Source organism: Saccoglossus kowalevskii, chromosome 1 (assembly GCF_978046115.1).
Source record: "Saccoglossus kowalevskii chromosome 1, keSacKowa6.1, whole genome shotgun sequence".
NCBI classification, from domain to species: Eukaryota; Metazoa; Hemichordata; class Enteropneusta; family Harrimaniidae; genus Saccoglossus; species Saccoglossus kowalevskii.
This window is the reverse complement of record NC_140641.1, coordinates 30,760,010-30,775,517: the sequence shown is the minus strand read 5'-3', so window position 1 is coordinate 30,775,517 and position 15,508 is coordinate 30,760,010. Positions and strand designations below refer to the sequence as shown.

General features: G+C 36.8%; 1 pseudogene; it reads left to right on the top strand.

Annotated features, from left to right (window-relative positions):
- The first annotated feature begins 4,368 nt into the window (after positions 1-4,368).
- Positions 4,369-7,510, top strand: LOC146750836 (uncharacterized; annotated as a pseudogene).
- The last annotated feature ends 7,998 nt before the right edge of the window (positions 7,511-15,508 follow it).

The following is a 15,508-nucleotide window of genomic DNA, read 5'->3' as shown; positions in this document are numbered from 1 at the left end:
AATGAATTTTAACCGAATACTGGACCACCAGAGATGTGGTTTACCATTTAACATATCATCACCTACACCAAAAAACAATGGAACAATCTACCAAATAAGTAACACATTTTTTGTTTATCTCTGTCGAAAGCTTGCGATAAATTGTCATGAAAAGCGGTTACATTAATCATGGCATGTAAACAAAAGGGTTATCATCATTTAACTGTTTATATTAGTAGTTTATTCATTGGTTTGGCTTATTGGGCGACAGTATTGGTAAAATACAGGTTCCCTGTGACATATACAACGAGTCTAAAATACATTGCTTTTATTTTTACACAGAATTCACGGCGACTATTGCCCTTTGCTTTGTAAATACAGGCAGACACAGCAGTCCGCACAGCTTAAAGCGAGGTAGTCGTCACCTGCGCATGTGTCAGATGGCCATAGCGTGTCATTGTTTACAAACAAGCGTCTACCCATGAGCCTTTGCGTTTTTAGCGTGTTGTTATCGTCGCTTGGGACTCAATTCCCGCGCGTGTGCAGGTGACGACCCTCCCGCTTTAATGGATGACTATGCAGAGGGAGCTAGATGAAAATTTCCTCCACAAATTTACCCACCCTGAGATTGTTATGATTATCTCCCTAAATATAATACATGTGGTTTCGTGTACGTGCTGACTGCCATGCTCGAGATCTAAATGTGCTTACGTGACTGTTTATTGGCCTTATTTTCTTGTACACTGTTTGTTGTGTCTGCTTCACCTGTGGTTCACGCCTTGCACAGTAATTCAACACGTGAGATGTGACATTAAAGGGCGGTGTTCGTCGCGCCACGCGTGACATGAACAAAGATGGCGACTTTGATTGTTATGAGATGTTACTAAGCTCAATGTTTATCAACACAAATGTCAACATGATGTATCCTTGGAAGGAAAAGATGTATAATAATAAGGTTATTACGAGAATACCTAAAAGTATGCACTCAGAAAGTACGCCGTCGCATCGACCTCCGCTGTGCGTCGGTCGATACTTCCGCTGTACTGTCTTCGTGCAAACTTTGAGATATCCTCATATTATGTAATAAGGTAAACTCAATGACTTCTTCAAAGGTATTTGGCAAAGGAATGTACGACATCAAATACAAAGTACCCCGCCACTATACATGTGAAGTGCAGCTAAGCCATAACATCTTGTGTACAGTTTCAGCAGAAAGAAATGAAGCACATAGGAAAAAACAATTATATGAAACAGACGAATGTGCTGTTGCATATGATCGAACAAGCATCGAATCTGTGCAAGCACAATTTGGGCTAGTTTATTTCAGCTGAGACTGATTTCAATTTTACCGTCGATAATAACAACTCGTTATCGTGTATTTATGAATGTAAACACTGCAGTTGTGTTCAGCATCGTGTAAAAGCAAATGCAAAAAAAAAGAAGATAAGTTTGCATATGCCAGTTACTGGCAAAGAAGTGCATCAATAAAGACAGAAGGAGGACAATTTTATTTTAAAAAGGAGAATTTGTTTAACAATGAAATATTTCTATTGGTGATGTAATTCACAATATTATGCTATGTCAATACCTCGGATAGAAAGTAATAACAAATCTAAAAAAGCCGTGTCTCAATATCTATACGCCATACCATGTATTTAAACAAAGATGTATTGAATTTTTGTAATAAAGAAATATGTCATAATAGAAGTAATTATTATCAACATTATTGAGAGCACAAGGAGTCTCTATATATACATAATTCATGGTAAATAAAATAAAACTTAAAATGGATATGACATTTATAAACTCATAGAACTGGAAAATGTTTCTAATATGTTCGAAAAGTTTCATTAATGGTGCGCAGTGCACCCATGTAAATGGGTGTGATAGTGAATTTATGCTAAACTACCCTAAAACTTGTTTCATACCTCGTGCACAATGTTTGATAGTTTGTAATGTATTAACTCCAAGGCCAGCTTTTTGAAAAATAAATCTATGATTCGCTATTTTGTGATAACAAATATTGTTTGCACAATGACAATAAATTTATTTTAGATTAGTAAGTATTTCCTTGAGCGAAGTGTGAATAAAAATGAATGTACCCCCAACTTGAATCGCTTCTTCATATACAACGTTCGATCAAGAAGTATGCGATTCAACGAAATGCTTTTCGATAATAAATCAATCATGTCCGGATTATGTACATTTGGAACGTATATTGTTAAGGTATTATTATAGAAGATTTTTCCGACAAATACGGAAATGTGTTTCTCCCCGAAACATATGGTTATGTATGTATGCACGTTATTATCAGTGGCTCGTATCATAATCGTCGTATTAAGATGCCATATGTTTAAACGCGTTTCTATTTGCCTCGTTTACACTGACCATGAAAATAGGAATGAACTTTAGCTTTATTTTTGATATTCTACTTCCGGTTACATCGATATTTTGTGTTATACAATAAAAATGAACGGTTAAGCTCCACAGTCGTCTGGCAACGTGCCAGGGGTATATGGGTGTGTGCCTCCCATCTGGTTGTTCTTTGTTTCTATTTTCGTATTCTTGTTCGAGTGTGTGTTTTGTTTAAACCTATGGCACTTTGTGGGCCATAGCCGCACCATGACTAGGTAGGTAGCGCCATCATTGATTACATTGCGCCAATACCGCCCCTACACCGGCGTATTTGTGGCTAGTGTGAATGTAGCTAAATTGAAAGTAATGTTGATACTAAGCTGCTGGGACACTCGTATAACAAATGGAAAACGTGTACGTGCGTGTGTTCAGACAGTCAATTGCTGGGCCGTGTATCAGAGCGACATGTTTACATAACCAGGTTAATGCCCAATTTGGCAACAAATGTGTTCAAAATTCAAAATAAACGTGGCACTTTTGTTTAAATGATTGTTCGATAAATTTCCGTTCTTAGATTTACAGATTTAGTGGTGTTTTAGGCAATTATATGACGTATTTGATTGTACAAATATACACGAATTGTAGGAAACGTGTGGGAAAACTTTGAGGAATCGTCACTGTAAGAGTTACTGTGGTCCGCGGCAATTTACATTACTAGGTTAATGCCCAATTTGGCAACAAATGTGTACAAAATTCCAAAAAAAAAACGTGGCACTTTTATTCGAATGATTGTTCGATTTTAAAATTCCGTTCTTAGATTTACACATTTAGTGGTGTTTTAGGCAATTATATAACGTATTTGGTTGTACAAATATACACGAATTGTAGGAAACGTGTGGGAAAACTTTCAGGAATCGTCACTGTAAGAGTTACTGTGGTCCGCGGCAATTTACGAAGCAAAAAAACATCTCAGATTTTGTCATCACAGATCAGGCAATAATCCATACGGTACTTACTTTTATCATACGTACACTAGTTACTGCAGGCGAAACCTGTGTGCAGGTTATACGTTTTTTTAAATCGAAAGCAGTTCAGATAATATACATATTTTATGTGTTTTAACTATGTTTGTAGTTAATAAAACCATCTTCGCTAGACAAGGTTTACTTATTCGGGCGGCGTCTCATCAATATACCTTTGCAGAATTCACACTATAAATTTGTATTCACGACGAAATCAAAAACGACGGCGCGTGCTCTGTTGCATTTCCGTAGTAAATGGAACACGAGGCCACCTATTGGTTTAAATTTGAAAGCGAGTCGAGAAGAAAAAATAAAGAACAGAGATTGATGAATGCAGATCTTTTGTGCATTGAAACTCATGCACACGTACAACGAAGATCAAATACAGCTTTTCCTAACAGGATCACGCGCGGGTTAGTATGAATGGTCGTGAATGGCCGGCTTCTGCAAAAACGTGCGAATCGGATGATGTAATAAAACTAGGCAAAGGCTTTCCGATGACAACGGATAACAGGATGCACGAGTACTACTTTGGCAACGTTGACAAAGAAAATAAAGCATAATTTTGATAAAAAAAAGCATTATTTTGAGAAAACGTGTTTTATTTGACTACCAGTCTTGTGATCAATATTGTTCAAGCCATTTATACTTTCATGTCAATCCACACCTGGCGGTCGTTTTGTATACTTATCTAGACTGCAACGGTTTATACAACGGGATTCTGTCAACGCCATACAAAGAACTCTCGTGAATGTCACACCAAGTACAAAAATACTGAAAACACCTTACATAGTACAAATGATACTTTCTCCAATATTGAATAACAACTAGTTTCGAAAACAAGTTGAGAAACATGCGGGTTATACAATCTATTTTCTGTTCTTGCTCACTTTATTTAAAATAGTAACGGTGCATTCAACAAGTCACCGACATTAGTGCTGAACTAGTGATATTACACCTAGTCTGGTTCCCTGCCCCATTTCAACGCTGAGGGCGGTTTTAGAAAAGGGTCAGGTACGGGGTATTACATCCAAGGCGGTTATTGGTAGTTACGTACGGAACATCTGATTCGTCACTGAGACAATTCAACATGGCGGCTTCCATGGACATGGAGTTTGTTATGAAAACAAAGATTGCTTTAGCACATGTAAACGCAAACAGTCATTCATGTTACACATATTTAAGACCAAAGCAAGTTGATTGTTTGAAGGCATCCACTGATAGTGATTGTATAGGCTTGTTGCCTACCGGTTATGGAAAATCACTGATTTTTGAGTGCCTTCCCTACATGTCAGCTTCACACAGTCCCAGGACAGTGATCTTGATCTTGCCATTGAATGCTATTATAGAAGAACAGTCTCGTAGACTCGGCGCAAGGTCAGTGCGGTTAAATCCGGAGTTTGACTGTAGTTTGTCCAGTTTCATTAGTTGTGAGTATTTGTATATACTGTCTCACCCAGAACACATAATGACCAAGAAACTCTTCGCCGTATTTCGTGGCGACATTTGGCAACACAAGGTATCTCATATTGTTGTTGACGAAGCACACTGTGTAGTACAATGGGGAAGTGATTTCCGTCCGGAATATCGAAATCTGAAAGACCTATGGCCACCGGTACGAAAAGAACACAGCAAGAAATATTATCACATCTTCTGCTTACCAATCCTGTTATTATCGCTGCCAGCATAGATAGACCAAACATAATGTTCCATGTGACAAAAAGACTTCCAAACAACAGAATTGAAGAGTCTTTTAAGGAGATCTTCAAACCACTTATTGATGAATTGCGCAGTAAACAGGAATGTTTTCCACGAACAATTGTTTACTCATCACTTAAATGGTGTGGATTTGCTCACGAATTGTCCTTAATGCCAACTTTTGACAGTGATATAGATGATATATCTGGTCTTGTGGCTCAATTCCATGCCTCATGCACTAACAAGGTAAATTTAAGTTATTTTGTTAACTATAAATACTAACTTGGATATGACTTCTACTGTTTAACGATTGTTTTCCATATTCTGTATGGTATGGTATGTTATTTTTGTTGTTGTATAGTAAATAACAAATTGGTCCTCTGATGGTTTTACCAATAAAAAAATAAAGTGAATATTTATTTGTTAATTGTTATATATATAAATCATTTGTTCCGGGTTTATAAGCAGCTTTGTCTATAACATTTAGGTAAACAATGTGGCTGTTGCCTCATCAAATGACACACTGAAAGATCAGACACGTGATAAGTGTGTGTTCTTTATCAAATTGGTGAATGCAGTTCACTTTACACTTAAGCCAAATTTGTATAAAAGATATAGCGACTGTGCCCCTTTAACTGTATTTGCTATATTAGATGTTTATCTCCAATACAAGAACAGATAAGCCATCAAAATTTGTTGTATACTGTTCTGTATATTAATAATTTGTGCATTTTTTTTTACTATAAATGCACCTCTGTCATTTAACTATCATATGATATTCTGTTACATTACCTTTGCCACAACAATTAACTTGAGCCATTTGGCTATTTCATATCAACTTGCATATTGACAATTTATATATCATACTTTTATCATTAAGCAGATGAAGAAAGAGGTGATCGATGGCATGCAGACCATGAATTGTGGTATCAGATTGTTATTTGCAACTGAGGCATATGGGATGGGTGCAGATCCAAAACAAGTCAGGCGAATTATCCATGCTGGTGTACCAAGAACAATGGAAAGTATGTTAAAATGCATGTAGTTCAGTCTAAATGTAGTAATGCAATGTTACGCACAAAATTCATGAATTTTCAGAGCGCATTGTACATATTTGACATACAATGTGTAAAACCAAGTTCCTTTATTGTGTGCATGATCTTATTATTATACTACTTGTAAGTGTTGCCAACATTTTGAATGTTTTATTTGTTTTGATTATTTAATGACCGCAAGCAATTGGTTGGTTCAAGAGAATCTGAAGTCCCAATAATCCTGTAATCCTGTCATGAGTGTAGTTATTGGATGACGATGATGGCTAGGAAAGTTATTTTATGATGAAATGCCACAGGTTAGATCATAGAAAGGATATAACAATTGATGTCAGTCACCCAAGAGAACTCATGAAAATACGCATTTGCTCAATATGAGAAGTGCATCTTCAATAGAAGTGTACAATAAACTAAACTTTTCCTGTACTGTATAGAAATATATTACCATGTCATTTACCTATGCATATGCTCTAGTAATACAGCAAATACAGTCCAGTACCATATTGCACTATTTTTGTAACTTGTAGTGAAGCTAGTACTTAAATGTTAAATACAATTCTCATTTGTTCATTAGCATACATTCAGGAAGTTGGCAGATGTGGGAGAGATGGGGAAGAATCTGAGGCTATTTTGTACTACAATGCATCTGACATAGCACACAATGTGAAAGACATGACTGAGGAAATGAGGAAATACTGTACAACAGATGAATGTCGTAGAGTGTCACTAGCCTCACATTTTGGTCAGGAATTTCCCAAGGACTATATCATTAAACATCAGTGCTGTGACAATTGCAAGCTATTGTGTGACTGTACCATCTGTGATTCTCAGTTTCATTATCATCAGGCTGTACATCAGATCCTATTGTTGCGGGCTGTTAGCAGCCAGCTGAAACTGATGGCTGTTAGCAGCCATCAGGAGCAGAATCTGATGTACAGTTAGATGCTGATGAAAGTGATTTTGATGATCACAAAGCACAGGTAATATGTGATGTGTTATTACAGTATTTTGAAGCTGAAAATAACATCTGTAATGCACCTTCTCCTTCAGTTGTCACAGGATGGACACCATCTTTAGCGGAGAAGATATCTTCAAAATATACAAGATACTCCAATCGCAAGTTTTTGATTTCTGATTTTTATTTGGAGGATCAATATGTTGATAATATAATTTCTCTTATTTTGCAAGTGTAGAAAGAGGAGAATCTTTATAGTTATGTACCTCAAATTTTCACTGGAAACTGAGGGGAAATGTTATTTGCTCATGTGTTTGCTTCCAGTTGAAAGCATACAAATTAATATATATGTAAATATGGGTGCTTCAAGACATGCATATTCAAAACAATAGTGAGACATTTTGTTAGAGCAGGGTTTCATGCTGTAAAAATAAGGATAAATTCTGAAAGTTGATCACTTTGTTGGATGTGTTGATGGAGTACTGTTACGTATATTCAATAAAGTGACCAAAGACTAATTTATCCTTAATATGGCAACTCACTTATTGTTAGCATGTAGTGATACTCTATATATTGTCAATGTATATACTGATTGGGAGCTCAAACAATGGCATGCAATACATTGATAAAACAATACTGTTTTCAACTGGATGTCCAATACTTTTTGACAATGATTTCTAGTTCATGAAAAAAAATGTGTGTTTGTATGATACATTTTATCACACACATCAATTAAGCGCTGTGCCTTAGTGTTCATAATCCCCCTCAGTTTTCAGTGATACACCTTACTTTGACAATATATTTCACCTAAGTTTTGAATCTGTGTGTCTTGAAGTCCTATATATATATATATATATATATCAATTTGTATGCTTGCTCTCAACTGCAATTTAGATTAGGGCTAGACCAATTGATATCCTGGATGCACAGGATTCACAGCAATAAATTCATGGCACATAGACCCCTTTCATAAATCAAGCGCCCTCACTCATTAACCGTTTGCGTTTTACTCCAAGACTCCTTGACCAATTTTGGTGTTGTGACAAAGAGTCTCCTAGTGAATGTTATAATGGTGTTACTTTTCTGAGAGGGTCAATTTTGAGGGGAGGGGGGGGGGGTGTGATTTTTATATATTTGCGTTTTACTCCAAAACCCCTTGACCGATTTGGACCAAATTTGGTGTGATGACAAAGAGTACCCCTGCGGGTGTCCTAATAGCAGTTTTTTTTTTGGGGGGGTATGAATTCATTTAACTCCAAGGCCATGTGACCGATTTGAACCAAAATTGGTGTGATGAGTAAGGGTCCCAATCGAATGTTTTAAAGTTTTTAAAGGGACTTATATTTGGAGGGGGAGAAGAGGGTGGTGTGATATAGTTTTTTTCAAGACCCCTTGAACTAAATTTGGTGTATTACAGCCCTGTACCAATGCTGCCATAGGTACGAAACTAGTTGATCGCTGCTTGCAGCTATATTTCAAATGTGTTAAGCTGGTACATTTCACAATACAGCAGAGCTGTATCAACCGATAGACTGCTTGTTTTACAAATGTATATATAATTTGGATATGCCAGCCTGCAGCAATTAATTTCTATACATATGCATATCTAAGTGCTGATACACAGCATACAAGTTGGTAATTCACAAGGACTGTGCTGTGCATGACTTGTTTGTTAATGCAATCAAGTCAACCTCACTCTTGTAACAACTCTCGTGCAATGTGCAATTAGGTTCATGCAACTCTGCACACATTTCTTGATGTCTGTCCAATACGATTGTTCACAATATGTGGGAGCCCTTTTGAAGCTTTCTTTGGGTCGAAAAATACCAATGACACAATTACTAAATTGATGAGACAGGGATGTTTATTTACAAATATTTTATGTGGTATGTACCAAACTTGCAGTGAAACATGTATATAATAAATGATTATCTTTAACTTAAAAAAAACATTGTGCTGTCTTACTTGCATATGTAATATTCACAGTGGTGGAAAGATGTAACCCTGGAAATTGTCACACTATGAAGCCCACATTTGTAAAATTGCTGATGCATTTAAATCAGTGTCACAGCATTAGTGTCATTTGGGCCAATAACATTTTGATTTTTACATGGCACTCTATGGCTGTGATGCGCATAAATGTTGCAGTTTCTAATTTATAAATCCAGTGAACATGACCACTCACTCATACTTAGATGTACTGTATATGTTACATTAGAAGCGCATGCTCTTAACTACATGTCAAGGTCTGTCTGGCAAAAATAATTGATACTCTAACACTACAGTATACAAACAATTCAAATTTTGGTTTAGGTGCGCTTCTAATGTAGCAAATACACATATGGTACACAAATTACTTGTAAATTTATTTTCTGAGGTCGAGTATATCATAGAGGAAATTTAGTGCCATTATAAACATTACACTAAATATGTGATATCAGATAAGCATAGGGGTGAAAGACTATTTATGGTGGCATAACATAGCATAGGACCACTAAAACCCTGGAATCTGACTCGCTTGAAGACCTGGAACCCATATTTGTGATGGGGTTTTGCCACACAAAATGTGCTGACCATTATATATAAAATCAAATTCTTTTGAAAAGAGAAATATGAATTGTTTGGATGAACAAATATTCACCAAAATAAGTTATTATAATTAAGTGTCCCCTGGGAATTACATTGTACCGTAAAAACTCAATCAATTCGGCCATGTAAAAATAAATATTTTTGGGGGTGGGCCAATTGATTGAATAAATATAGAAAATATGTTTCCGAAGTGGTCGATTTGTTTGAATAATTTTTCAACGTTTTAAAACTGGATTCGAAGTGTGTATCACCGGTAACTGAATAAATATATCGTTTTCCCGAGATTAGAGTAAAGGTTTCGTACTAGTCTGAGACTTGACCCAATTTTAAAACAAACTACGAGCGCGTTCAAGAAATCTGACGCAACCAGGCCACCTGCTGTTTTGTTGCCGTGAAGACGACAGTTTTATGTCACGCTCCCCGTAAATGTAAACAAACATGGAGTTGGACATTCTTCTGCACATCTTATTTCAACACTGTCAGTGATTTCGGTGATCTTACAACTTGACAAATTGGAGTGTTTCTTAAAGCTTTTTCCTTCAGCAACCAATGGAGATCTCGCACATCGCTTCACATTCGAATTTAGTCTGCTCGAAGTTTGGCATTTCTCTCGAAATTCATTCACCTGACGATCTAGTGTCAACAAATGGCGTTCACAATTCCTACAAATCAAACCCTCAATCACCTCTACTTCGCCATATTTCGACAATAACAACTTCAAGTTATGTTTCCCGGTACCTTCGTGGATTTTTTTTTGTTCGTGTCCCCACTGTACTACAAACAAAACACGCTTGAGATGAATTACTTATCTTGACCGGCGTACATGTCACAGTGGAGGCAGCCATTTTGTTTGTTGCGAAGTAACCATGTGACCATCATGTGACTGTCATCCATTTTGGCCAGAAATCTGACCAAGATGTCGGCCCGTACCTGACCTTGTTTTTCTTTGAGCCCTCAGCGGTGAAAACTTGGGCAGGGAACCAGACTAATATTACACCAACGTTAAACGCGGGAGGGTCGTCACCTGCGCACGCGCGCTAAAAACGCAAATGCTTATGGGTAGACGCTTTTTTGAAAACAATGATACGCTATGGCCTTCTGACGCACGCACATGCATGTGACGATTCCCCCGTTTAACACTGTCGCTATTCTATATTTACGCTGCGCCATAACTGGACTACGTACTGACGTTTAGTAAACATTGCACAGTCATACGCATCGTATCGTTATTATATTTTTTCCGTACAGGCGTCTAGTATAACTTAAACATTGTACAGCCATACGTATCATAACGTTATTATATTTGACAATGTACTCACGTTTGGTAAAAAATTCATGAATTGTTTATTAAAATTACGGTATCAGTTACTAAATATCAACACAATGGGTGGGTACATATATTGATACATCATTTAACATCTATGCGAATGCCATATGGTTTCATATCTCGTGTTATTGTTCGAATGAGTGCTTTGTAGTGCCATTAAAATATACTCTTACCATATCGTGTCAATATGAACAGGAAGCATATCATTATCGATAAACAACGGTGGATTACATGAGGTGTGCAAATTATGGTGACACAAGGGAAAGTGGCGTCAACAATGATAATCTCTACAATTTCGACTCTTAACAATTTGTTTACAATTTCGATGGGCGACAAGCGACGGTAATAATTTTCTTTGACGTTAAACAGTTTGCGCGCTTTCAACAATAAATTGAATTCCATTATATGACAGTTTACAGTCGTGAATACATAATTGCTGAATAAGCATGAATTCACGGTAGAGTTGAAAGTCTACTCAATCATTCTTAAAATTTTAGGAAGTGACCATCGCCATGGTAACATAACTATTCTAAGATTTGGTCCAAAACACATTCATTTTTTTTATGAAATAGGTCGGAAAATCTGGGTCACCGTTATTTTCATCTGGGGTAATTTTTATTGTTTTTTTTTTTGTTCAGATCATATTTTACAGTATCGTTTGTATACATATCAGTCGCTAAATATGCATACGTATATATATATATTCTCAACGAATCAAAGACATTCCTTTCATCTTTATGAATATTTATAAATTTCACATTTCAAACTGAAACGAGAAGTTTCTATTGGCTGATTGAATAACATTGGAACCATTTGACGTAATTGTGCACTACGTTCGTTGATTGGAATCAACTGCCATTGAAATTTATAAATATATATATAGGGGTGAAGGGAATGGTGACACATTTTCTCTTGACACCTTTGTTGTGTTAAGAGTAAATGGCAAATACAGAAACAAAACGGTCCTAGCCATATATAAATGTTCAATTGTCTTCGAATTAAGATATGGCCTCAAGAATTTAGTAGCCGCAATCATATCCATGCGTGCTTTTAACCGACCATTTAGCACGTTTTTAAAAAATGAGATTTTCTGGTAAATTACCAGTTTTGTGTTTGCTTGGCTCACCATGATTCGGAACCCACCAGAACCCACACAGATGAACTATTTATTATTGTTTATTCACGAACTCAAGAACATTAAAGCACCTGCGCATGCGTCAGATGACCATAGCGTGTCATTGCATTGACGCTGCAGTTCGGCGTCTTCTACACCGATTGAATTTGTGCTGGGACAGCGCTTCCGGTGACGACACAACGGTGTCATTGTTTACAAACAAGCGTCTACCCATGAGCCTTTGCGTTTTTACCGTGTGTTGTTATCCTTGCTTGGGACTCAATTCCCGCGCATCTCCTAAACAAAAATGAACATCTAGACATTGTCTTTTATACAGCCATGTTACAGTCACTTTTATACTTGCATTTTAAAAAGAGAAAGAATCTGTACCACTGTTATTTGTAACTGACTTTGTCAACAATAATTACACTGAGTAGTCATACTGAATGTTGGCTATTAAAAGTTGGTGCGGCCGTAGACCAGACAGCCGTTCTGGACTTTTTCAGAACACACAGATCACCCAATCGTTTTTGCAATCGAAATGGCAACAGTGAACGTTTCAAAAAAAATGAATAGATCATATTCGTAAATGACTGCCGGGATCTCGTTGAGAGCGAGAGAACCACGAGATTTGTTGTCCCGAAATACAGTAGCGTTACATTATCTAACGCCATCGCGTCTACAGTGAACGCTGTGCGTTTATAGTAACATCGACAATCGACATTATTTGGAAACAGGTCGCGTTGGCCTCGCTCTCGGCGAGATCTCGACAGCCATTTCGGCAAATAAAGTCTATTAATAAATTGCCTTCATATTCTTGTTGTGTTAAGCCAGCGCATTAAATTTTCTCAAAAAATTAGTAATACTGTTAGCAGTGCATCAAATGTATTGATACCCCCCCCCAGTTGCAAACGATACGCGCCACTCTATGATATCTTGGATACTCTGTCATAAACTATTATTCAAGTGTTTTATTTGCATTTGAAGCTGTGAAGCCAATATATGGGATAACATATCGAATTCGCGAAACGCTCGAAACGAATATTAATGTACTCGTTTAATAAATCTGATATTTTAGATATGAATCTCCATATTTCAAATATTAGTATATTGGTTTGTACTTAAGCATGAACGGTTTTTACGGATCCTCGGGTTACATTCAAATCAGCAGAAGAAGTTTTCATTGACAGGCTTTGTTAACGCCCATTACCCATGATTCTCCGCGCCCTTTTCTCAATCATAGCCGATTTAAAACCACTCTACGTGGAAAATAAATCACATCAGTTTTATTTGAAGCGTTTCGAATTAACCACCCATGTATTGTATTGTATTGTATTGTATTGTATTGTATTGTATTGTATTGTGATTGAACTAGTAATACTAGTCTGAGGATTGAACGAGTTGTTCTCAGCCGTCATTTGAAATTTATAAAACATGTACATTTATTTATTGTTTGATATTGTATTTTCATAATTTGTTTTATTTTCAAAGTATATCTTGCAAAAATGGCAGTATAGCTAATGTTCTCATCGTTACAGATGCTAACACAATGCACCCAACATAAGAGGACTGTCGTCTGCTAGCAGCACTCATGTGCCTGAGATACTAGTTATACTAACACAGTGCAATCGTCTGCTTGCAGCACACACACGCAAAACACCCGATTCGCACTGGAGTCGTGTCTTCTGTTTGTTGTGTGTTTAATTTATAAAACGTGAAGGTTGTGGCATATAAAGCATTAAATGGTCAAGACTTTATCCTGTGGTTGTCGCGAATTGGGGAGTTTTCAGCCAATCGAAAATAGTTGGTGTCTACACGCAATTTTTTTTGCAAATTTTGAATTTTTGGCTGTGATATAAATACTACCACTCTTTGTGCAAATATGAAAAATGCATTACGGTCTCTTTTGAACGCAAACATGTACAGTTTGGCGTTGAACAAGCAACGAACAATCCGGTGTTTGATTGGCTTAGATCATTTATATTTTCCACTGAAACCATGTAAACAAGTCTCGGCCGTCTTTTCAGTTGCCATAGTGACACTCGCGTCCCACTCGTCATTTGCACAATACAGTTTCCGATACTTGTTTCAATTGAATGGTAATATTTATTAGTAGTTACTTTTTCCTGCTTTAAAATGGAAAGGCACCTACAATGGCTGAATAGCACCTCCTGCAGTTGTGAGCCAATTTAACAGTGTATGTTGCGTTTGTGGTACGCGTTTTCGACGGAAGTCATAATAAAATTTACGTGGGTAGACCTGCCAAGCAACTCAGTTTCACAGTTTCAATTGTAGCCCATCACACACATCCACAATATTTTTGGTGACGGTGACGTTGATGTAAAACACTAATTGAAAATAACAAAAATAAACAAGATGTATTCTCTTCACTTTATAATGGCACTTTTTTACTATATGATTTACGGGTGACTACTTCCCATCTTTATTTATGTTGATTGATTGATGACAGCCGTATGGTTTGACTAGCTTTATCTAATAATAGCAAAACAAAACTAACAGCAGTGTCAGGGTTGTCTTCTAAAATGGTACCCGAAGCTTACAGCACTGTTTCTGTCTCTTTCTTTAGTTTCAAGCCTTATTCAAGATGGCTGCCATATAGTAAATACCGGTAAAATAATTGCATTTATTTTATTATCACCAGTACGCCAACTGACTGTGGCGAAATAAAATACCATGGCAAACATACGTGGGAACATTACCTCACTCGTAGCCTAGAATCCATGCGTATGTAAAAGGTCTTTCAGAGAATCGGTCAGACGTAAATTTGATTTTTTCATTGGAAATACCGGTACATACGTCACGTGTTTTGTGCGTGCAGCATTGAGACTGGCAAATGAAAAGGGGGCTCCGGTAAAACCAGTTAATATAATACGTGACGTCGGAATAAATTTGCATTGCTAATACTAAAGCCATACTGGCCACCGTAACTAGGCGGATTTTTACATGTCTCGAATATCATGTATATTATATATTTTTGTGTCGATTTGTTCATGTTGTTCTTAGTACATGTAATATTGTTCAAAATGGACATTGTTATACCGAATCAGCACGCTAATTACGAACATATTTTCATAAATATCCTAGTATGCTTTGTTACATGACAAATTACCACGTTTGGCAAAATAAAGGTTATTTTGACATGACATGAACATAAAAAAATTATATAAAATGGTGGAAAAAGCAGCTCACGCCAATTTACTAGTACGTAGCTCAAACAAATGATGACCCTATCTGCCCTGGTTTAAAATCCGATCACGTGAGCCTACTGGGAGAGGGAAGATCGACGATCTAGATAAGTCAAGATAAGGTCAGTTTTTATGACGTCATAGGAGAAAAAAACATTACTATCGGTGATTTCTTCTCAAAGAGCGGTTCAGTCGTGTCATGTTTCGGGTC